Below are 25,718 nucleotides of genomic sequence, written 5' to 3' on the forward strand. Positions count from 1 at the left end.
GCAGAAGGGAGGGTCCCAGGACCCTTCGGTGGTGGGCTGAACACTCCCTCCTTTCCTCCTCCTGGGTGTCATGGAAGGTGGTGGTGTCAACTTCAGAGCAGCAGACGGGATGGGGTGGGGGGGGGTGGGGGGGGTGGGGGGGGTGGGGGGGGGAGTCTTGCCAGCAACTGTCATCCTGACTCTGAATGGGAACCGCGAGGACCTACCTCCCCTGCCAGCCCCCACTGTCACCCCTGTACCGCCCAGGCAGGGCTGGCTGGCTGTGCCCCAAGGCTCACTCTACCGTCCTCCACAGGGGTCTCAGGGGACAGGCGGAGCAGGAGAACGGGAGCCCTGTGGGTCCTCGAGCAGTGCCCTCAAGGACCCTGCAGAGGCGGCCTTGGTTAAAGCCAGGGAGGAATCTCCCCGCTGAAGGTGCTCACAGCATCTCCTTGTCCCTCCCCCAGGTGCCCTCATTGCCTGCCTTCCTGCCCACACTCCCGCCTGCTGGCCCTGACCTGTGTCATCATGCCTCGGGGCCAGAAGAGCAAGCGCCGTGCCCGCGAGAAACGTCACCAGGCCCGGGGGGAGACTCAGAGTCTCAAGGGTGCCCAGGCCACTGAGGCGGCGACAGCGGCGGCGGCAGCAGAGATAGAAGAGTCGCCCTCCTCCCCCGCTTCTGTTTCTCAGGGTACTCCCCCGAGCTCCCGTGCTGCTGGCGCTCGCCGGGAGCCTCAGGGAGCCCCAGCCACTAGCTCTCGTGATGCAGGGGTTTCCTGCCCAGGATATGAAGAGGGTGCCCGGGCGAGCCAAGATGAGGAAAGTGCAAGTACCTCCCAGGCAGCACCTTCCACTCACAGCACTTGCACAGATCCTCTGTCCACGAAGGCCAGCATGTTGGTGCAGGTCCTGCTGGAGAAGTACAAGCTGAACGAGCCCATCCGGCAGGCAGAAATGCTGAAGGCTGTCAGCAAGAAGTACACGAAGCACTTCCCTGAGATCCTCAGGAGAGCCTCTGAGTACATGGAGCTGGTCTTTGGCCTCGAGCTGAAGGAAGTCGACCCCAGCCGTCACTCCTACGCCCTCATCAGCAAGCTGGCCCTCCCCAGCGAGGAAAGTCCGAGTGATGAGTAGGGGCTGCCCACGTCCGGTCTCCTGATGATTCTCCTGGGCATGATCTTTTTTTTTTTTTTTTTTTTTAAATTATTTATTTATTTATTTATTTATTTATGGCTGTGTTGGGTCTTTGTTTCTGTGTGAGGGCTTTCTCTAGTTGTGGCAAGCGAGAGCCCCTCTTCATCGCGGTGCGCGGGCCTCTCACTATCGCGGCCTCTCTTGTTGCCGAGCACAGGCTCCAGACGCACAGGCTCAGTAATTGTGGCTCATGGGCCCAGTTGCTCCGCGGCATGTGGGATCTTCCCAGACCAGGGCTCGAACCCATGTCCCCTGCATTGGCAGGCAGATTCTCAACCACTGCGCCACCAGGGAAGCCCTCCTGGGCATGATCTTAATGAAGGGCAACCATGCCACCAAGGAGGAGATCTGGGAATTCCTCAATGAGGTGGGTTTGTATGCTGGGAGGAGGCACTCGATCTTTGGGGAGCCCAGGAGGCTCATCAGCGAAGATTTCGTGCAGCAGAAGTACGTGACGTACCGCCAGGTGCCCAACAGCGATCCTCCGCGCTATGAGTTCCTGTGGGGCCCGAGAGCACACGCTGAAACCAGCAAGATGAAAGTGCTGGAGTTTGTGGCCAAGATCGCTGGTACCGTCCCCAGTGCCTTCCCAGATCTCTATGAGGAGGCTCTGCAAGATGAGGAAGAGAGAGCAGGAGTGAGAGCCGCGGCCAGGGCTGCAGCTGTGGCCGAGAGCAGTGCACTTCCAGGGCCAAGGCCCCGCAGCTCCTCCCACATCTAGGGAGGGAGGCCGCGGGCAGTTTGTTCACTTTGTTTTGGAAGGGAGCAGTCAAGCTCCTAAGTAGTGCAGAGTAGTAGGGGTGGAGGGAACAAAGTATAGATCTTATTTATCTTCCTGTTTTAAACTAGTAACCTCTATACCTTATTTATTGACTTATTTAGGTTTTTTCAAATGTTTTTATCTTGTAATAGATAGTGTGTTTTCTTAAGAATATGAATTCGTGCATGACATTGCTTGCATATTTATTGCTGTTTAAAGAGTTCTAAAGTTACAGTTTTGGTATATGTAAAAGAAATTCACGAACCATCTATATTTTCTGTATGATCCACAAGTAGAAAACATGGCACTGCAATAGAGATTTTCATGGAAACCTGAAAGACGACCACAGAAAATATTTAGAAACAAAAAATGGAGAAAACATAGAGTAAAAGGTATTTAATTCGTGGTTTGCCTTATTTCTTTTAAACTTTCTCATTTGTATTTGTTTCTTTTGTCCTAGTGCACTGCATATTCTCTGCTACCTACTGGGTTAAAAATAAACTCTGATGGGAGGGTGGTATTTTGGGGGTTCATAATAATCATATCATAACTGCCATTCATCAAAAACCCAATATTTCTTAATGAGTATGCCACTGCTTTATATGTAGTACATAACATTCCAACATTCATGCAGGATAGGATTTGGCAGACTCCCTTTATAGGTGAATAACTTGCAAATTTCTCAAGTTCACAAGACTGATTAAGTGACCTTGCTGGGTCTAGTCCCCTGGTCGGGAATAGTCTAGAGCCTACACTCTTCCACTCCTCCCAGCCTAAGCCAGACCTTATGTCTTTTAATTCATTTTTCTTCTCACCACTCCAAAATGTATCTCATGGGATAAAAGGGGCCCTGTTCCCAAAGCACTGTTTTGGAACACAGTAATAGTAACGCTGAATAAGTGAATGGTATGAATAAAAAAAAATATTCGGTGACAATGGGGTCTTCTGCATATGCAATGCCAGATAACCTGAAAAGATCAGCATCTCCTCATTTACTCTTCAAGTTTCTCAGGGACATAAAAGCCTTGGTTTAAGAGCTGTGTCCTCAGGTCAGTGGAGGGAGGAGTCCCAGCCTCTGATAGTTATTCAAGGTGAGGACCTTAGAAGAGAAGGGGGCCCCACAAAGTGTACCCTGCTTTCTCCCTTGTGTGGCCATGGGCAGAGCTGTGTGTCTGAAGGTACCCCTTCTTTTCCTCCGGGGCAAGGGTGGAGAGGTTCTCAGGGAGGCGAGTTCCTTGGTCTTGTGGCAGCATCTCCAATCCTGCCCAAGTAGGGGATCCTAACAGGCCTTAATTTGATTCAGGGTGAGGACACTGGGTGCTGATGAGTGGACTCCCCATAACAAAGGGGACCACACAGAGGCCCCCGGCAGGGGTAGCCAGGGAATAGGTCTCTTACCTCCCCTTCTGGTGTCTCAGGAAGGTGAAAGCCTTGGCCTGAGGCTGGCAGGCAGACAGTCAGCAGGGAGGCTGGAGTCCCATATGCTACCTGAAGTCAAGGTAAGAAACGTGAGTTAGGACTGAGGGGCCACTGACTCCAGAAGAGTGGGGCCTTGTAAAATCCTGCTCCTCAGAAGACCCCAACAGCTTTGGACAGATCTGGTTCATCGTGACTTCCAATTCCAAATTTCCAAGAAGGTAACACCTTTGTTCTGAGGAGCACAGCTTCAGGGGAGTGGAGGGAGGAGTCCTGGGTCTGGTCAGGCATCACGATGAGGACCCTGAATGAGGAGCAAGGGGACCACTCACTCCAGAACAGAGGAGAATGCAGAGTCCCACCCCTGATGTCAGCCCCAGGCGGCCCAGGACAAAGCTTTCTGGCTGACGTGCCCCCTCTTTCCACTGGGAGTGGTCTCAGGGAGGCGAGGGCCTTGGTCTGTTGGGAACAGCCTCACTCAGTAGAGACTGGAAATCTAGTGACTCTAAATGAGGATAAAGGGACTCCACCTAGAACAGAGCCCTGCCACTGGATACTTCCCCTCGGCAAATCCAGGAATGTTGGCATGATGCGCCCCACACGTTTCCTTTTAGAGCATCTCCGGTAGATGAGGCACTTGGTCTCAGGGGCCAGCCTCACGTTCGCACAGGGAGGAGTTCCAGGTCCTGCCAAGAGTCGAGCAGAGGACCATGAGGACTGAGGGAACCACCCAAATCATAAAAGTGGGGACGCCACAGAATCCCTCCCTTACTGTCGGCCATGAGTGACCACAGGCAGTCATGCCCACGTGAGGCAACCCTCACATCCTCCTAGGTGGTCTCAGGGAATTAAAGGCTGTAGTATGAGAGGACAGGCCTCTCTAGGTCACGGGAAGAGTCAGTGTAAGGACTCTGAGTGAGGACCAAGGGGAACGCCCAACCGAAAAGAGAGAGGAACACAGAGCCCCACCACCCTTTCGGCCCTGGGAAGCCCCAGGCAGGGGTAGTTCGATGTGTCACCCACTTGCTTCCAGCTCTGGAGGACTCAGGTCAGTAGAGGGAAGAGTCCCAGATCCTGGCACAGTGAGGACTATTGAGGTCACAAACCCCAGAAGAGTGGAGCCCGGAGAATCTTGCCCTCTGCTGTTAGTCCTCAGAAGCCCCTCAGAGAGAGCTGTGGCTGCATGTGGCCTACTGTGACTTCTACTTCTGGGGACTCAGGGTGGTGAGGACTTTGCTCTGAGGCTGGCTGACTCAGCATAGGGGAAATTTCCAGGTTGTGCTAGGAGTTGGGGTGAGGACCTAAGGCTGGAGTGGAGCAGGAAAACCATAACAATGGGGGCAGCACATCATCTCTCCCCTGCCGTCAGTCCTGGGAGACGCCTGGATAGATGTCAGGCCGAGCAGAGGCAACCCTTAACTCCTCCCAGGGTGACAGAGAAGTGAGGACAGTTAATAGGTGAAGAGAGCGAGAAATTATAGGTCTTCCCAGGAGTCAAACGGAGGAGCCTGAGTGAGGACTGGTGCGGCCAACCATAATAAGGCCTGGATTTGCCTGCCACAGCTTTCTGCCTTCAGAGACCACAGGTAGATGTGGGAAATCAGGCTACCCTCACTTCCTTCTGTTGGGTCTCAGAGAGCTGTGGGCCCTTCTACGAGCACATGTCCTCAGGCAAAGAGAGAGGAGCCACAGGCCTTCCCAGGAGTCAAACTGAGAACGCTGAGTGACGACTAAGGGGAACATGCCCCACCCCCTGAGCTGTGGGGACGACAAAGAGTCTAGCCTTGCCCCTGCTTTCAGCACTTGAAGGCTCAGGACAGGGCAGTCGGGCCGAGGCTCCCTTACATCAGGTCTAAGGGAGGTGAGATCCTTAGCCTGAAGGTAAAGCCATTAGAGGGCAGAAGGGTGGGTCCCAGGCCCTACGTGAAGCCAACTGAGAGCACTGAATAGGGACTGAGGACCCAGTGATCCCAGGATAGAAAGGACTCCACAGAGCTGTCAGCACTGTGTTCCCCCTGTCGGGGCGGTGAGCTGGGGGACCCCTCACTTCCTCCTCATGGGTCCCCGGGACCACTGAGGTGTCAACTGCAGAGCAACAGAGAGGAGGAAGCCCAGGCCCTGGCTGCCGTCCACCTAAAGATCCTGAAGATGAACTGAGCAGACTCCCCGCCCTAGAACGCGGAAGGTCCCACTGGCAGCCCCTTCTGTCACCCCAGGGACACTCAGGTAGGCTGGCAGCCTGTAGCCCAAGGCTCACTCTACCGTCCTCCACAGGGGTCTCAGGGGACAGGCGGAGCAGGAGAACGGGAGCCCTGTGGGTCCTCGAGCAGTGCCCTCAAGGACCCTGCAGAGGCGGCCTTGGTTAAAGCCAGGGAGGAATCTCCCCGCTGAAGGTGCTCACAGCATCTCCTTGTCCCTCCCCCAGGTGCCCTCATTGCCTGCCTTCCTGCCCACACTCTCGCCTGCTGGCCCTGACCTGTGTCATCGTGCCTCGGGGCCAGAAGCGGAAGCGCCGTGCCCGCGAGAGACGCCACCAGGCCCGGGGGGAGACTCAGAGTCTCAAGGGTGCCCAGGCCACTGAGGCGGCGGCAGCAGAGATAGAAGAGTCGCCCTCCTCCCCCGCTTCTGTTTCTCGGGGTACTCCCCCGAGCTCCCGTGCTGCTGGCGCTCGCCGGGAGCCTCAGGGAGTCCCAGCCACTAGCTGCCGTGATGCAGGGGTTTCATGCCCAGGATCTGAAGAGGGTGCCCAGAGCCAAGATGAGGATAGCGAGTCACAGATGAGCGGGCCTGCCCCATCCTGGACGGTTCGTCTTTCCCTCCCCTACCTGGACACCGGTGGTTGGAGCATGCCCAGAGATCCTCCCTCTCGTGGTCAAGGACCACTGCTAGGTTTCCAGCCATACCAGGACCAAGCAAGACAAAACCGCCAGCACAGGTTGACGCAGGCGCACCAAGACCGAGAAGGTGACTCAAGGTAACCCAGGGTTCATTATGCCTCATTTGTAATAATTTAGCATTGCGGCTTTTGCTTCCCCGCCCCACCCCATGGGTTCTGCTCGGGTGCTTATGGGTAAGTGCCTGCATACTAGCAGGAAAGTTACATAACCTAAAGCTGTCAATCGATTTGTCAGTCAAATAACACAGGACACAGGGAGGGACCACCACTCTACAAAACACGGCCCTACCCCATTGCGGGGCTGCTTCTGGTTTCCAGACAGCCCGCTCTCCTGCTTTCTCGGGAGTGTACTTTTGCTCTGCTTAACTGAACTCTTGCTACTTAAAACTGCTCTACGCCTCTCGATTGAATTCTTCCTCTTTGGGAGGGCAAGAACCAAGGAAATCGCCATTCTGTTGGTGACAGTATGGATCACACATTCATTACTTTTATCAGGTACAAGTTAAAGTTTTGATATTTTATAAAACAAATTTAGAAACCTTCCATTTTTTTTATGACCTCGAACAAGAAAACACAGCAATGGAAGAGGGATTTCCATGGAACTGTGAATAGACTCGGCAGTTAAATAATGTGGGTCCAGTAAATAAGAAAAGAAAAAGAGTAAATGGTGGTACATTTTTGGTTTGGTTTATTCTTTTAGTGCTTCTTTTTGTAAAACTGAAAGATGTTTTCTTAGATTATTCAAGATTGTGAGAGAAATTAAACAATAATAAAGTAGACCTCCTTATCGTTGCCACTCTTATTCCCAACCATTAATTGAGCATCTACTCTTTGGAAGGCTCCATGGCAGAACTGGGGATGGTAAGAAAAAGAAGACTGAGCCACTGTCCATAGAACTTTAGAGCCTAGGAGCTGCCGCCATATCAAGAAGATGGTGAGACACACTCTAAGACCTAAATAAATGACAAGTTAAAACAAGGGGTGAAAAAGAGAGGATGTTCCAGATGAGAGCAGTCAAATGTAAATGCTCTGAAGCAAGGAAGTTTTTGGCGCTTTGGGACACTGCAGGTCCCTTGAGGAGGTGATTTTAAGTTAGGCGGGATGGTGGGCTAAATGAGGCTGAGTGAATTGTGGCGGGGGAGGATGGGACCCTTAGATGGTGGGCCTCAGAGTTGAGAGACTGAAGACTGGAATGGAAGATTACCCTGAATTTTTACTTTGGGATTGTGGGTAAAACAGAGAGACTCTCCACCCAGGGCAGGAATAAAATGGGTTCTGTGTTCCTGTCCCAGTGCAGGTGAACACAGTGCACAAACTAGGTGTTTTAATCCCATCGCCTCCAGGGAGTTTCTGAGAAACAAGGATGATACTTCCTTGAAGTGCGATGTCAAGAAGCCACTGTGATAGCACTCTTTGCACTGGGGTCAAAGGGCCAGAGGCCACTCCATTAAAGGGATGTTCTACTACTTATCTTAAGTGTAATCTGGGGAACTCCAAATGAAGGCTACATTTTTGGTGGTGGTGAAATTATAATGAAAATAGGGGTGGTCTGGATGAAAAGGCACCTGGGAGGGAAGTTGTTGGTCCTTGACGCAAATTCTAGAACCTCTGAGTAGCATCCAGCTGGGAGAGATTCCTCTACACTCAAATGACATATTTACAAATGAGGAAATTTTACATAGTTTTACTGTCTAAGCAGTTTTGTTCGTTCCAAAGGTGCTGCGTATTTTCTGACATCTCATGAGATTAAAGAAAAAAATCCCAAAGAGTTGGTATTATGGTCTGGGGTCATAGCTATCGTAGTAATAAATGCCATTCTTGAAAGACCATTGTTGCAAGTGCTTTACAAACATCACGTATATTACAATAGCTCTACAAGATAGGGCTTATCAGACTCACTTTGCAGATGATGAACTTGCAATTTTCTCAAGTTCACAAGACTCGTGACAGAGCTGGGAATAGACCCTTGGTCTGAATTCGTCTAGAGGCCACACTGTTCCACTCTTCCCAGCCTGAGGCAGACCTAGTATCCTTTAATTCACTTGTCTCCTCACTACTTCAAACTGTATTTCAGGCAATTTAAAAAAAAAAAGCAAGCAAGCAAACAAAAAACCCTGTAGCCAAAGTACTATAAACAGTCCTGATGAAGGAAGGTTAATATAAGAATAAACCATAATTTGGGGATTGTCTGTGGGCTTCATTTATCTAGAGTCCTCCTGCCCCTCGCTCCAGGGTCCCTTGAAAGCTGCCTGCCCTGGTCCCAGCACGTGTGTTCAGCTCCAGCACTTTCCCACGTTAGAGCTCCTTTCTCCTGAGACTTCCCCAGTGCGCCCTCAAGTCCAACTCTGGAATCTGTTAATGGTGTGTTGAGACTGGCCTCTGAATAAATACGCCAATGAGTGAGCTTACCTAGGAGGTCAATATCCAAAGCCTCCCTCAGAAGTTGGAGATGAGGACCTGAATAGACATTTCTACAAAGAGGATATACCAGTGGCCAAACAGTACATGAAAAGATGCTCAATATCATTAGTCATTAGGGAAATGTATACAAAAAAAAAACACAGTGGGATACCATTTCACTAGGTTGGTTATAAAAATGGAAAATAACAAGTGTTTGCGAGGATATGAAGAAATTGGATCCCTCATACATTGCTGGTAAGAATGTAAAATGGTTCAGCCTCTTTGGAAAACAGTTTGGTAGCTCCTCAAATTTAAACAAAGAATTACCGTATGACCCAGCAATTCCATTCCTAGGTATATAACCAAAATAACTTAAAAATTGTATTCAAACAAATCTTTGACCCAAATATTCAAAGAAGCATTATTCATAAAAGCCAAAAAATGCAAACAACCCAAAATTTCCATCACTGAATGAACGGATAAACAAAATGTGGTACAGTCTTACAATGGTATATTATTCAGTCATAAAAAGGAATGAAGTACGGATAACTGAGAGACCATGGATGAACCTTGGAGACATTATGATAAATGATAAATGAAAGGAGTCAGAAACAAAAGGTCACATATTATATGACACCATTTACATGAATTATCCAGGATAAGCAAATTCATAGAGACAGAAAGCAGATTGATGGTTGCCTGGGGCTAGGGAGAGGTATGAATGAGAAGTAACTTTTTGAAGGGTAAGAGGTTATGTAAGCAGATAGGGTAGGCGGTCCCTGGAGAAAGAGAACCAGGCATGGCTTTCTTGACATAAGAGAAGCCATTTTTGGCCTAAGCCATTTTGTGATCTAAGCCTGGAGACAATGTTTGCCCTTGAACAGACCTCCGTAATACTGATCTTAAGGGAATAGAAGAATGCAGCAACAAAAGACTGTTATCAGGCAGGAGTAGTAACAGTAGCAAAGGTAATAAATCAGTTGTTAAGACACTCAGTCTTTTCAAGGGTAAAGATTAGCCTGAAGCACAATCTTCAGCTGTTCTGCAGAATTCAAACGCCCCTCGAAGGATCAACCACCACCAGATCCACTGGAACCTAAGGAATGGTGACGGTAATCTTTTCTGACCCTTGTGACTTCAAACCCCTATAAAGCTTGGACTCTGTTGACCTTTGCCCCAACTCTATGCTGAATTCTCCTCTGCTCAAGCCCCTTCATGAATATGCATGTACCCTTAGCTTAAAACTTCCCCAGTTCTGCTGTCCAGGGAAACACTGCTTTGGGAAAGATCCCCAGGGTTCTCCTTCCTTGCTGCAAGTAATAAATCCTTCCTTCTCCTGCTCTTCGACTTGGCTGTGTATTTGACTCGACACCCACCAAGAGGCAAACCCAGTTTTCGGGTAGCAGTTACCTTTTGGAATGAGGAATATGTTTGGAACAAGATAGAGGCGGTGATTGTACAACATTGTGAATGCAATAATGCCACTGCATTATTCACTTTAAAATGTTATGTGGATATATATAAAAATGAGTTACCTTTTTTAATATTATATAGAATACAATCAATAGATTGATTGATCCCACTATACATATAAAAAATATAATATATAGGTATATGTATGTATATAAAATCAATGGAATGATAGAATCAGATAGAACGAGAGAATTACCATTCTACAGCCCCTAATGGATTAATGGATAAGGGTGAAGATCCTCACCAACTGTCAATACCACCAGGAAGCAGAAAACAGACACTATGTATCTCCTAATGGAAGCACACAGCTTTGTCTCAGGAGTGAACTTGCCAATAAACAAACTGGTAAATCAATAAGCCTTAATCTGAACAAGCTGTTTCCTACAATTATTGAGGATTCTTGATGCTGAGTTCCAGGTATATTGGGTTCATTATTTTATTCTCTGTAATGTTGTATATGATTGTTTTTATTATAAATATCATGCCTTTAAATTTGAAAACCCAAGTAAAATGGAACAATTTTTAGCAAACTATAAATCACTACACTGAAAATGTAGTCCAAACCCAGAGCACCATCCAAATGTTCCAGGACAATCCAGGTTTGGAGCCCCCTCACACCAAATGATCAGGGAAAAACTAATCACCATCTTATTTGAATTCTTCCAAACCATACAGAAAGATAGAAAACGGATCAACCATTTTAATAGGGTAGCCCTCCTCGATACAAAGTCCAGATAAGAATGCCCCAATAAAAGGATACTCACACATAACCATGTGATTAAATGAAGAAATGGGCTATGACTGAGGAACACAAAGATATCATATTAGAAAATACTGACAGTTGGAAATCACTGCATTAACAGAGAAAGGAGAAAATGCATTTCTAAAGGGAAAGAATATTTGTCTCTACACTTCTATTCTCAAGCCTATTGACACCAAATGTATGGGTTTTTTGTTTTGTTTTGTTTTGCTCGCACAAACCAACTCTCTACCACCAGCTGAGTATCCTACAATTCCATTCAATTCTGACAGTATCTACCTGCAGTTAGCATCAGATCCCACAAGGTAAGGGCTCATTCCCACAAGATTGCCCTACACTTAATCCAAACCCAGGTCTCCCATAATTCTGACTGACTGGCTATAAATTGGGGGCTCCCACAACCCCCTCCCTGGGTTTGGTAATTTTCTAAAATGGCTCAGAGAACTCAAGGAAACAGTGTACTTACTAGATTACTGGATGATTATAAAAGGATGTGACTCCCTAACAGCCAAATGGAAGAGATGCTTAGAGTGAGGTGTGGGGAAGGGGTGTGGAGCTCTCATGCCCTCTCCAGCTGCATCACCCTCATAGCACCTACATGCGTTCAGCAAACTGGAAGCTCTCCAGACCATTTTGGTTAGGATTCTTATGGAGGCTTCATTACACAGGCATGATTAATTAAATCATTGGCCACTGGTAATTAAGTCAATCTCCAGCCCTTCTTCCCTCAGAGGTCAGAGGGTAGGACTGAAAGTTCCTAGCCCCTGATCACATGGTGGGTCCCCCAGGCAGCCCCCCACCCTTAGGGGCTTTCCAAAAGTCACCTCGTTAACATAAACTCGGGTGTGGTTGAAAGGGGCTTGTTACCAGTAACATGAAACACTCCTTTCACCTTTCTTGCTCTTTTCACTTAGGAAACCCCAACAGTTTTAGCAGCTCTGGGGACGAAGACCAAATATATATTTCCTAGTATAAATCACAATATCACAATTTAATTATATGCAGGGGTAAAGAAAGGGCCTTTGATAAAAATTTTACACCAGTCCATGGTAATAACTTTTCCCAAACTTACATTAGTAGGGAATTTCGCTTCTGTAAAATCTATACATATTAAGCATATTTAAATGTGGAATGTTATCAGAATTCCCAATAAAATAAGAAACAAGACACGGATATATGGTACCATCTCTACTATTTGACAAAAATTTTCCTGCTCTGCCACGTGAACATCTTGGAAGTCATCACTCCCATCCTCACAATGACAAAAAGCTGAACAAACTGAAAATCAACAACTCTTCTTAGATCCATCAGAGAATTGAAGTTACAGGGAAAACCAATGCTTCAAAACTGAAGATGCAGGCAAATACAGGGAATCACAGCTCACGGGGAGCGGAAAGTCCTGGATCCAGGAAGGAGTAGAAAAATTTACATTGTACTTGATGCAACACTGGAGGCTATGTGTGACAAGCTTCAGAGCCCAAAACTCCTAGGAGCCTAGTCTTAGGGGAGCCTGCACACTTCTGTGAGTTTTACCTTCTGGGGTCCTAACAGGTTTTCACGGTAAAGATCCAAGAAAAATTTCCTCATGTTTCTGGCACGAGGGGGACATAAACCCTTTTGAAATACACCTAGGAAAAAGTAACCATTTTGAAACACAGGCCCAGATGTTTCTGTTCTGTGTACTTTCCTAAACCAACTACCTTGGATGAAGGGAAAATCCTAACTCCAGCCCCCTCCAGACTTCCTATGTCACATAACAGGGGGGATAAAAGCTGAGAAGCATTTGTGAAGGCAATAGCCCAGGGGCACAGAGCCACTAAAACATGGAGAGCTAATCACAGGATTATAGAACACTTCCCGTACACCTTACCACTGCATTAACAAGGTTCCAAAATAATACCAGAGGATTACTGCTGAAAGAACTGCAAGGCTTAGACTACTTATGAAGGTGTTCCTAGGGAAAACCAAAGACAACAAGAACACTCAAGGAAATTGAAATCTCAGGCACCTACAGTAAGAGCAAACAGTAAACACGACATAACTCTTATGCAGATCAACACAAACTCTCATGCTAAAGGCCCTTTAAATCGGTTCCTATTATCCAATACATTAAGTCCAGCCTTCAACAAAAAATTATAAGATATGCTAAAAGGCAGAAAAGCACAGTCTGATTAAACAAAGCAAGTAAATTATCCACACTCAGATATAGGAGATAATTTGGAATATCAGACTAGGATTTTAGAAGACTTATGATTCATACGCTAGGCCTCTAATGGAAAAAGTGAACAACATGCAAGAATAGTAGGTAATGTACGTAGAGAGACGGAAACTGTAGGAAAGCATCAAAAGGAAATGTGAGAAATCAAAAACATCGTAACTGACATGAAGAATACCACTGATAGGCTCACCAGTAGACTGCACATGGCCAAGGAAAGACTCAATGAAATTAAAGATATACGTTGATAGAAACCCCTCAAACTAAAAAGCAAAGAGAAAACAAAATAATTTTTAAAAAAGAAAAGAGTAACCAAGGATTGTGGAACAATTACAAGAGATGTAACATATGCATAGTGGGAATAATCTGAGAAGAAACAGAGAAAGAAGCAGAATTTTCAAAGTAATAATGACTGAGAATTTCCCCAAATTAATGACAGACACTAAACCACAGATCTAGGAAGCTCAGAGAACACCAAGCAGGATAAATAGAAAAAAAAATCTACACCTAGGCATATCATACTCAAACTGCAGAAAACCAAACAAAAAGAGAATTCTTGAGACGAGCTACAGAAAAAAAGAACTTACTATAGAGGAACAAGGGTAACAATTACCAAGATTTCTCTTCACAAACGAAGCTATCAAGAAAAGACTACAGTTAAAATTTTAAAGCATTGAAATGAAAAAAACCAACAACAACAACAAAAACACTACCACCAACCTAGAATTCTGTAGCCAGGGGGAGAAAATCCTTCAACGGTAATGAGAAATAAAGACTTTCTCTGACAGACAAAAACTGATGGAAATTTGTCACACAGATCTACTTTGCAAGAAATGTTAAAAGAAGTTCTTCTGGGAAAAGGAAAATGATATAGGGCAGAAGCTTTGGCCGACGTAAAGAAAGGAAGAGAGTAACACAAGGAATAAATGAAGATAAAATAAAGCCTTTTATTTTTATTATGTTCAACTGATCAAAAAAGATAACTATTTCTTCAAAATAATAATATAAAAGCAATGCATCCAGTGATGATACATTATGGATAAGAGAAATAAATGGCAGAAATGGTATACTTGCACTGTTGCGAGATACTTGCACTAACCGTGAAGCAGGATGGTGTTATTTGAAAGAGGAGTTGAATAAGTTGGAAATGTATAACGCAAACACTACAGAAACCACTAGAAATTTTTTAAAAGTATAACTGATATGCTAAAGAGGAGAGAAAATGGAATAACATTAAATCTTGAATTAAAACTAGAGAAGGCAGAAAAAGAGCAGGAGATTAAAAAAGAAACAAAGAGTAAGCTCAGTGAGTAGAGAACAGTTACAAATATGCTCAATGTTAATCCAACAATATCAATAATCACTTTTAATGTGAATGGTCTAAATATACCAATTAAAAGGTAGAGATTGATAAAAAGAATGAAAACAAAGGAGACCTAACCCTATGCTGTTTATAAGAAACCCACTTTAAATATAAAGACATGAAATGATTAAAAGTAAAGAGATAGATACAATAGCCAGGTCATGGAAGCAACCTAAATGCCCATCGACAGATGAATGGATAAAGCAGATGTGGTACATATATACAATGGAGTATTACTCAGCCATAAAAAGGAACGAAATTGGTGGGCTTCCCTGGTGGCGCAGTGGTTGAGAATCTGCCTGCCAATGCAGGGGACACGGGTTCAAGCCCTGGTCTGGGAAGATCCCACATGCCGTGGAGCAACTAGGCCTGTGAGCCACAGTTACTGAGCCTGCGCATCTGGAGACTGTGCTCTGCAACAAGAGAGGCCACGATAATGAGAGGCCCGTGCACCGCGATGAAGAGTGGCCTCCGCTTGCCACAACTAGAGAAAGCCCTCGCACAGAAACGAAGACCCAACACAGCCATAAATAAATAAAAATAAATTTTAAAAAAAAAGGGAACGAAATTGGGTCATTTGTAGAGATGTGGATGGACCTAGAGACTATCATGCAGAGTGAAGTAAGTCAGAAAGAGAAAAACAAATATCGTATATTAATGCATACATGTGGAATCTAGAAAAATGGTACAGATGAACCGGTCTGCGAGGCAGAAATAGAGACACAGATGTAGAGAACAAACGTATGGACACCAAGGGGGGCAAAGCGGGGGTGGGATGAATGGGGAGATTGGGATAGACATATATACACCAATATGTACAAAACAGATACCTAATAAGAACCTGCTGTATAAAAAAATAAAATAAAATTCAAAAAAAAAAAGTAAACGGATGGAGAAAACTCTACCATGCTAATGTGAGTGAAAAAAAAAATCTGCTCTAGCTATATTTATTTCAGACAAAGCAGTATTCAGAACAAGAAAGTCAGGAATAAAGATGGGCATTACTTAATGATTAAGTGGCCAATTCTCAAAAAAATCACGGCAACCCTTAATGTGTATGCACCAAAAAATTCTGTTAAGATACACGAGGCAAACACTGATGAGACAAATCTACTCTTATAGAAGGAGATGTCAACACATCTCTTTTCATAATTGACAAATCCACTAGGCAGAAAATCAGTAAGGTGCAGTTGAACTGAAAAGCAACATCAATTAACTAGATCTAAATGACATGCATAGAATACTTAACAACAGCAGAAAACACATTATTTTCAAGTCCACATGGAACATACACCAAGAGAGATCACATTCTATGCCATAAAACACACATCATCAAATTTAAAAGAATATAAATGATACGAAGAATGATCTCATTCTGCGATGGAAATACACTAGAAATTGATAACAAAAAAATAGCAAGAAAATCAAGGGTATTTGGAGATTAAACAATATACTTCTAAATAACACATGGGCCAAAGAGGAAATCTAATGAGAAATTTTAAAATATGTTTCACTAAATGAAAACAAAATTACAACTTATCAAAAGTTGTGCAATATAGCAAAACCAGTACTTAAAGGGACATGTATAGCATTGAATGTCTATACTAGAAAAATCTAAAATCAATAATTTAAGCTTCTACCTTAGTAAACTGGTGAAAGAAGAGAAAAAAAGCAGAGGAAAAAGAAATAATAAATCAAAGCAGAAATCAATGACACTGAAGAAAGGGGAAAAAAATAGAGAAAAACAACAAAACCAGAAGCTGTTTCTTTGAACATGCCCAAAAGAAAAAAAAAGAAAAAACAAGATAACATTCTAACCAGGCTACTCAAGGAAAATAAAAAGAGAGAAAACACCAATTAAATCGCTAATAGCAGAAATGAAAGAAGGGCCATCACTACAGATTCCACGGACATTAAAAGGATAATAAATGAATATTATAAACAACTCTATGCCTACAAATTTGAAAAGTTAAATCGACAAATTGCTTGAAGATACAATTTCCCAAAACTATACAAGGATAAATAATCAGAATAGGTCTGTATCTATTAAAGAAACTTAATCTATAATTAATAAGCTTCCAATAAAGACAGCACCAGGCCCAGATGATTCCACTGATGAATTCTAACAAAAATTTAAGGAAGAAATGAAAACAATTCTCTACAATCTCTTCCAGAAAACAGAATCAGAGGGGACACTTCCTAATTCATTCTATGAGGCCAGCATCACTCTAATGTCAAAACCAGATAAAGAAACTAAAAGAAAGGAGAATTGACCACCAATATCTCTCATGAACATAGATGCAAATTCCCCAACAAAATATAAGCAAAACAAATCTAACAATGTATAAAAGGAATTATATACCACAACTAAGTGGAATTTATTTCAGGTGTGCAACATTTGAAAATCAGTAATGATAACTCATCATATCACTAGGCTAACGAAAATAATCACATGATCATATCAATAGATGAAGAAAAAAAAATTGATAAAATCCAATACCCATTCATCATAAAATTTCCCAGCAAACTAGAAGTAGAGTGGCATTGGCTCAGCTTCATATACTGAATAGAACATCTAAAAAAAAAAAAAACAGGTAAAACATCCTACTTCATACTGAGAAGATAGATGCTCTCACATTAAGATCAGGAACAAGGTTAAGATATCCCTTTTCACCATGCCTATTCAACACTGTACTGGAAGTCCTAGCCAATGCAATAAGATAAGAGAAGGAAGCAAAAGATGTACAGATTTGAAAGGAAAAAATAAAACTGTTTTTGCTCACAGATGACCTAATTGTCTATGTAGGAAATCTCAAATAATCAACAAAAAGAAAACTCCTGGTATTAATAAGCCAAGGTTAATATTCAAGTCAATTGTTTTCCAATAAACAAATGGAATTTGCAATTGAAAAACCTAATGCCATTTACATTAGCACCAAAAATGATTGATTATAAATAATTCTTAAAAAAATGTATAAGATTTATATGAGAAATACAAATGTCACTGAAAAAAATTAAAGAATATCTAAATAAATAGAGAAACACTCCATGTTCATGGATAGGAGGATGCAAGATTGTTGAGATGTCAGTCACTCCCAACTTGATTTATATGCTCAATACAATTCTGTTCAAAACTCCAGCAAGTTATTTTGTAGATAGCAACAAACAATCTAAAGTTTATATAAAAAATGAAAAGATCCATAATAACCAACTCAAATCAATACCGAAGAAGATCAAAGTCAGAGAACTGATATTACTGGATTTCAAAACGGACTTTAAAGCTACAATAATCAAGACCACATACTTTTAGCAAAAGAAGAGACAAATAGACCAAGGCACAGAATAGAAAACCTAGAAATAGACCCCTCATACAGTCAACTGATCTTTAACAAAGGAGCAAAGGCAATTCAATAGAGAAAGGAGTTTTTTAACTCACAGTGCTGGGACAACTAGACATCCACATACAACAAAAAAGAATGTTGATACAGACTTTACATGTTGCAAAATAATTAACTCAAAATGGATCACAAACCTAAATGGAAAACTCAAAATTAAAAAAAAAGCCCGGGCCTTCCCTCGTGGTCCAGTGGTTAAGACTGCACTTCCACGGCAGGGGGCATGGGTTTGATCCCTGGCCAGGGAACTAAGATCCTTCCTGCCATGCGGAGTGGCAAAAAAAAAAAAAAAAAAAAACAAAAACACAGAAGGTAATATAGGAGAAAATCTTGGGTTTGGCAATGAGATTTTAGACACAACACCAAAAGCACAATCCACGAAAGAGAAAAATGATAAGCTGAACTTAATTAAAATTAAAAACCTCTACTCTGTAAAAGGTACTGTTAAGAGAATGAAAAGACAAGCCACAGACTGGGAAAAAATAATTGTAAGACACATATCTGATAATAAACATGAATCAAAAATATACAATGAACTCTTAAACTCAACAATAAGAAAACAAAAAAGTCAATTTAACAGTGGTTAAAAGAGCTGAAAAGACACCTCACCAAAAATATACACAGATGGCAAATAGCATACGAAAAGATGATCAACATCACATGTCTTCAGGGAATTTGGGATTAAAACAACAATGAGATACCTATTAATATGGCTAAAACAAAAACAAACATCTGACAATACCAAATGCTGGCAAGGATGTGGACCAATAGGAACTCTCATTCAGTGCTAAAGGGAATGCAAAGTGATAGAGACACACTGGAAACTGGCTGGAAGTTTCTTTTAAGCTAAACATAATCTTATCATATGATCTAGCAATTAAACACCTAGGTATTTACTCAAAAGAGTTGAAAACTTATGTCCATTTGAAAGCCTTCAAACAGATGTTAATAGTACACTAATTCATAGTTGCCAAAAACTGAAATCAACCAAGATGACCTTCAGCAGATGAATGGGTAAACAAACTGTGGTAGTCCACATGATGGAATGCTATTCAGCCATGAAAAGAAATGACATTTCAAACCACAAACAGATATAGAGAAACTTAAATGTATATTGATTAGCAAAAGGAGCTAGTTTAAAAAGCCTACATATGGAGTTATTTGTAGTGAGGTGGATGGACCTAGAGTCTGTCATACAGAGTGAAGTAAGTCAGAAAGAGAAAAACAAATACCATATGCTAACACATACATATGGAATCGAAGAAAAAAGAATGGTCATGAAGAACCTAGGGGCAAGACAGAAATAAAGATGCAGACCTACTAGAGAATGGACCTGACGATATGGGTATGGGGAAGGGTAGTCTGGGACAAAGTGAGAGAGTGGCATGGACATATATACACTACCAAATGTAAAACAGAGAGCTAGTGGGAAGGAGCCGCATAGCACAGGGAGATTAGCTCGGTGCTTTGTGACCACCTAGAGGGGTGGGATAGGGAGGGTGGGAGGGAGGGAGACGCAAGAGGGAAGAGATATGGGGATATATGTATAACTGATTCACTTTGTATAAAGCAGAAACTAACACACCATTGTAAAGCAATTATACTCCAACAGAGATGTTAAAAACATAAATAAATAAAAAGCCTACATACTGTAGGATTCCATCAATATTATATTCTGGAAAAGGCAAAACTTGAGAAAGAGTAAAAAGTTCAGAGTTGTCAGGGGCTCAAAGTGAGGTTTTGAGGGATGGACAGGTGGAGCACGGGAGATTTTTAGGGCAGTGAAACTCTGCATGATGCTCTGTTGGTGACTAGATGACATCATGCCTTTCTCAACCACTATAGAACTGTAAAGCACAAAAAGTGAATGTGCTATATACAGTGGATAATAGTCAATAATAATGTAACACTATTAGTTCATCAATTGTAACAAATTAACTTATATCCATTGAACAAATACAAGATGTTAATAATAGGAGAAACTAACTGGAGGAAGAGAGTGAGTGGCTGTATGGGAACTCTTTGTACTATCTGCTTAATTTTCTGTAGTCCTAAATCTGTTCTTTAAAAAAGTCTACTAATTTAAAAACTAGAAAAAAATCTGGACAAAAACACATAGCCAGTACAGAGCTATACACAACAATACCAAATAAAAAAGAGTCATGAGTAATGAAAAGCAAAAGATAACAATGGTAATAATTTGATCCTCTAATTAAAATTCTAAGGGAATAGGCACAGAAAATAGTCAAACATACACGGAACTTCAGAAACCTGGTGGAAAAAAAGATCACCATAGCGAAATCAAGAGACTGGCCAGAAACAAAATCAACAATTCCTTAGATTATGTTAATAGAAAATACACCAGGAGCTTCAAGATGGCAGAAGAGTAAGATGCAGAGATCACCTTCTTCGCCGCAAATACACAGTAAGTTAAGCAAAAGGAGAAGACAGAAACACACACAGCAGATGAAGGAGCAAGGCAAAAACCCACCAGACCTAACAAATGAAGAGGAAATAGGCAGTCTACCTGAAAAAGAACTCAGAATAATGATAGTAAACAAGGTCCAAAATCTTGGAAATAGAATGGAGAAAATACAAGAAATGTTTAACAAGGACCTAGAAGAACTAAAGAGCAAACAAACAGTGATGAACAACACAATAAATGAAATTAAAAATTCTCTAGAAGGGATCAATAGCACAATAACTGAGGCAGAAGAATGGATAAGTAACCTGGAAGATAAAATAGTGTAAATAACTACTGCAGAGCAGAATAAAGAAAAAAGAATGAAGAGAATTGAGGACAGTCTCAGAGACCTCTGGGACAACATTAAATGCACCAACATTCGAATTATAGGGGTCTCAGAAGAAGAAGAGAAAAAGAAAGGGACTGAGAAAATATTTGAAGAGACAATAGTTGAAAACTTCCCTAATATGGGAAAGGAAATAGTTAATCAAGTCCAGGAAGCACAGAGAGTCCCATACAAGATAAATCCAAGGAGAAACACGCTGAGACACATATTAATCAAACTACCAAAAATTAAATATAAAGAAAACATATTAAAAGCAGCAAGGGAAAAACAACAAATAACACATAAGGGAATCCCCATAAGGTTAACAGCTGATCTTTCAGCAGAAACTCTGCAAGCCACAAGGGAGTGGCAGGACATATTTAAAGTGATGAAGGAGAAAAACCTACAACCAACATTACTCTACCCAGCAAGGATCTCATTCAGATTTGATGAAGAAATTAAAAGCTTTACAGACAAACAAAACCCAAGAGAATTCAGCACCACCAAACCAGCTTTACAACAAATACTAAAGGAACTTCTCTAGGCAGGAAACACAAGAGAAGGAAAAGACCTACAATAATAAACCCCAAACAATTAAGAAAATGGTCATAGGAACATACATATCGATAATTACCTTAAATGTAAATGGATTAAATGCTCCCACCAAAAGACATAGACTGGCTGAATGGATATAGAAACAAGACCCGTATATATGCTGTCTACAAGAGACCCACTTCAGACCTAGGGACACATACAGACTGAAAGTGAGGGGATGGAAGAAGATATTCCATGCAAATGGAAATCAAAAGAAAGCTGGAGTAGCAATTCTCATATCAGACAAAATAGACTTTAAAACAAAGACTATTACAAGAGACAAAGAAGGACACTACATAATGATCAAGGGATCGATCCAAGAAGAAGATATAACAATTGTAAATATGTATGCACCCAACATAGGAGCACCTCAATACATAAGGCAAATACTAACAGCCATAAAAGGGAAAAGCGACAGTAACACAATCATAGTAGGGGACTTTAAAACCCCACTTTCACCAATGGACAGATCATCCAAAATGAAAATAAATAAGGAAACACAAGCTTTAAATGATACATTAAACAAGATGGACTTAATTGATATTTATAGGACATTCCATCCATAAACAAGAGAATACACATTCTTCTCAAGTGCTCACGGAACATTCTCCAGGATAGATCATATCTTGGGTCACAAATCAACCCTTGGTAAATTTAAGAAAATTGAAATCGTATCAAGTATCTTTTCCTACCACAACGCTATGAGACTAGATATCAATTACTGGAAAAAATCGGTAAGAAATACAAACACATGGAGGCTAAACAACACACTACTTAATAACCAAGAGATCACTGAAGAAATCAAAGAGGAAATCAAAAAATACCTAGACACAAAAGACAATGAAAATACGACGACCCAAGACCTATGGGATGCAGCAAAAGCAGTCCTAAGAGGGAAGTTCGTCGCAATACAATCCTACCTAAAGAGACAAGAAACATCTCAAATAACAACCTAACCTTACACCTAAAGCAATTAGAGAAAGAAGAACAAAAAAACCCCAAACTTAGCAGAAGGAAAGAAATCATAAAGATCAGATCAGAAATAAATGAAAAAGAAATGAAGGAAACAATAGCAAAGATCAATAAAATTAAAAGCTGGTTCTTTGAGAAGATAAACAAAATTGATAAACCATTAGCCAGACTTCTCAAGAAGAAAAGCGAGAAGACTCAAATCAACAGAATTAGAAATGAAAAAGGAGAAGTAACCACTGACACTGCAGAAATACAAAGGATCGTGAGAGATTACTACAAGCAACTCTATGCCAATAAAATGGACAACCTGGAAGAAATGGACAGATTCTTAGAAATGCACAACCTGCCGAGACTGAACCAGGAAGAAATCGAAAATATGAACAGACCAATCACAAGCACTGAAATTGAAACTGTGATTAAAAATCTTCCAACAAACAAAAGCCCAGGACCAGAGGGCTTCACAGGTGAATTCTATCAAACATTTAGAGAAGAGCTAACACCTATCCTTCTCAAACTTTTAAAATATATCAGAGGGAGGAACACTCCCAAACTCATTCTACGAGGCCACCATCACCCTGATACCAAAACCAGACAAAGATGTCACAAAGAAAGAAAACTACAGGCCAATATCACTGATGAACATAGATGCAAAAATTCTCAACAAAATACTAGCAGAGTCCAACAGCACATTAAAAGAATCATACAATATGATCAAGTGGGGTTTCTACCAGGAGTGCAAGGATTCTTCAATATATGCAAATCAATCAACGTGATACACCATATTAACAAATTGAAGGAGAAAAACCAGATGATCATCTCAATAGATGCAGAGAAAGCTTTCGACAAAATTCAACACCCATTTATGATAAAAACCCTCCAGAAAGTAGGCATAGAGGGAACTTTCCTCAACATAATAAAGGCCATATATGACAAACCCACAGCCAACATCGTCCTCAATGGTGAAAAACTGAAACCATTTCCACTAAGATCAGGAACAAGACAAGGTTGCCCACTCTCACCACTGTTATTCAACATAGTGTCAGAAGTTTTAGCCACAGCAATCAGAGAAGAAAAAGAAATAAAAGGATTCCAAATTGGAAAAGTAAAAGTAAAGCTGTCACTGTTTGCAGATGACATGATTCTATACATAGAGAATCCTAAAGATGCTACCAGAAAACTACTAGAGCTAATCAATGAATTTGGTAAAGTAGCAGGATACAAAATTAATGCACAGGAATCTCTTGCATTTCTATACACTAATGACGAAAAATCTGAAAGTGAAATTAAGAAAACACTCCCGTTTACCACTGCAACAAAAAGAATAAAATATCTAGGAATAAACCTACCTAAGGAGACAAAAGACCTGTATGTAGAAAATTATAAGACGCTGATGAAAGAAATTAAAGATGATACAAATAGACGGAGAGATATACCATCTTCTTGGATTGGAAGAATCAACATTGTGAAAATGACTCTACTACCCAAAACAACCTACAGATTCAATGCAATCCCTACCAAACTACCACTGGCATTTTTCACAGAACTAGAACAAAAAATTTCACAATTTGCATGGAAACACAAAAGACCCCGAATAGCCAAAGCAATCTTGAGAAAGGAAAACAGAGCTGGAGGAATCAGGCTCCCTGACTTCAGACTATACTACAAAGCTACAGTAATCAAGACAGTATGGTACTGGCACAAAAACAGAAATATAGATCAATGGAACAGGATAGAAAGCCCAGAGATAAACCCACGCACATATGGTCACCTTATCTTTGATAAAGGAGGCAAGCATACACAGTGGAGAAAAGACACCCTCTTCAATAAGTGGTGCTGGGAAAACTGGACAGCTACATGTAACAATGAAATTAGAACACTCCCTAATACCATACACAAAAATAAACTCAAAATGGCTTAAAGACCTAAATGTAAGGCCAGACACCAAACTCTTAGAGGAAAACATAGGCAGAACATTCTATGACATAAATCACAGCAAGATCCTTTTTGACCCACTTCCTAGAGAAATGGAAATAAAAACAAAAATAAACAAATGGGACCTAATGAAACTTAAAAGCTTTTGCACAGCAAAGGAAACCATAAACAAGACCAAAAGACAACCCTCAGAATGGGAGAAAAGATTTGCAAATGAAGCAACTGACAAAGGATTAATCTCCAAAATTTACAAGCAGCTCATGCAGCTCAATATCAAAAAAACAAACAACCCAGTCCAAAAATGGCAGAAGACCTAAAGAGACATTTCTCCAAAGAAGATATACAGACTGCCAACAAACACATGAAAGAATGCTCAACATCATTAATCATTAGAGAAATGCAAATCAAAACTACAATGAGATATCATCTCACACCAGTCAGAATGGCCATCATCATAAAATCTACAAGCAATAAATGCTGGAGAGGGTGTGGAGAAAAGGGAACCCTCTTGCACTGTTGGTGGGAATGTAAATTGATACAGCCACTATGGAGAACAGTAGGGAGGTTCCTTAAAAAACTAAAAATAGAACTACCATACGACCCAGCAATCCCACTACTGGGCATATACCCTGAGAAAACCATAATTCAAAAAGAGTCATGTACCAAAATGTGCATTGCAGCTCTATTTACAATAGCCAGGACATGGAAGCAACCTAAGTGTCCATCAACAGACGAATGGATAAAGAAGATGTGGCACATATATACAATGGAATATTACTCAGCCATAAAAAGAAACAAAATGGAGTTATTTGTAGTGAGGTGGATGGACCTAGAGTCTGTCATACAGAGTGAAGTAAGTCAGAAAGAGAAAAACAAATACAGTATGCTAACACATATATATGGAATCTAAGAAAGAAAAAAAAAAGGTCATGAAGAACCTAGGGGAAAGACGGGAATAAAGACACAGACCTACTAGAGAATGGACTTGAGGACACGGGGAGGGGGAAGGGTAAGCTGGGACGAAGTGAGAGTGTGGCATGGACATATATACACTACCAAATGTAAAATAGCTAGTGGGAAGCAGCCGCACAGCACAGGGAGATCAGCTCGGTGCTTTGAGACCACCTGGAGGGGTGGGATAGGGAGGGTGTGAGGGAGGGAGACGCAAGAGGGAAGAGATATGGGGATATATGTATATGTATAGCTGATTCACTTTGTTATAAAGAAGAAACTAACACACCGTTGTAAAGCAATTATACTCCAATAAAGATGTTAAAAATAAATAAATAATTTGGGGGTTAATAATCAACTGAGAAAAAGTACTTCATTGTATCTCAGAATATGATTAATACTTTTCTCTAAAACCCATTTTCTGTTTCCCTATTGCTTGATGTTAGATTTAATAAAGTACTAAACATACAGGAGATACTTAATGTGTCCCTTGAGAATGAGGCCCTAAAAAGGCCTGCATAAGAACTTTTTTTTTAATTTTTTAATTTATTATTAATTTATTATTTTTATTTTTGGCTGTGTTGGGTCTTCGTTTCTGTGCGAGGGCTCTCTCCAGCTGCGGCGAGTGG

General features: G+C 41.8%; 1 pseudogene; it reads left to right on the plus strand.

The window, feature by feature from the left end:
- The first annotated feature begins 507 nt into the window (after nt 1-507).
- The window catches only part of LOC118888963, a 31,476-nt pseudogene continuing 6,265 nt past the window's right edge, over nt 508-25,718 (plus strand).

This window comes from Balaenoptera musculus, chromosome X (assembly GCF_009873245.2).
Source record: "Balaenoptera musculus isolate JJ_BM4_2016_0621 chromosome X, mBalMus1.pri.v3, whole genome shotgun sequence".
Classification (NCBI taxonomy): domain Eukaryota; kingdom Metazoa; phylum Chordata; class Mammalia; order Artiodactyla; family Balaenopteridae; genus Balaenoptera; species Balaenoptera musculus.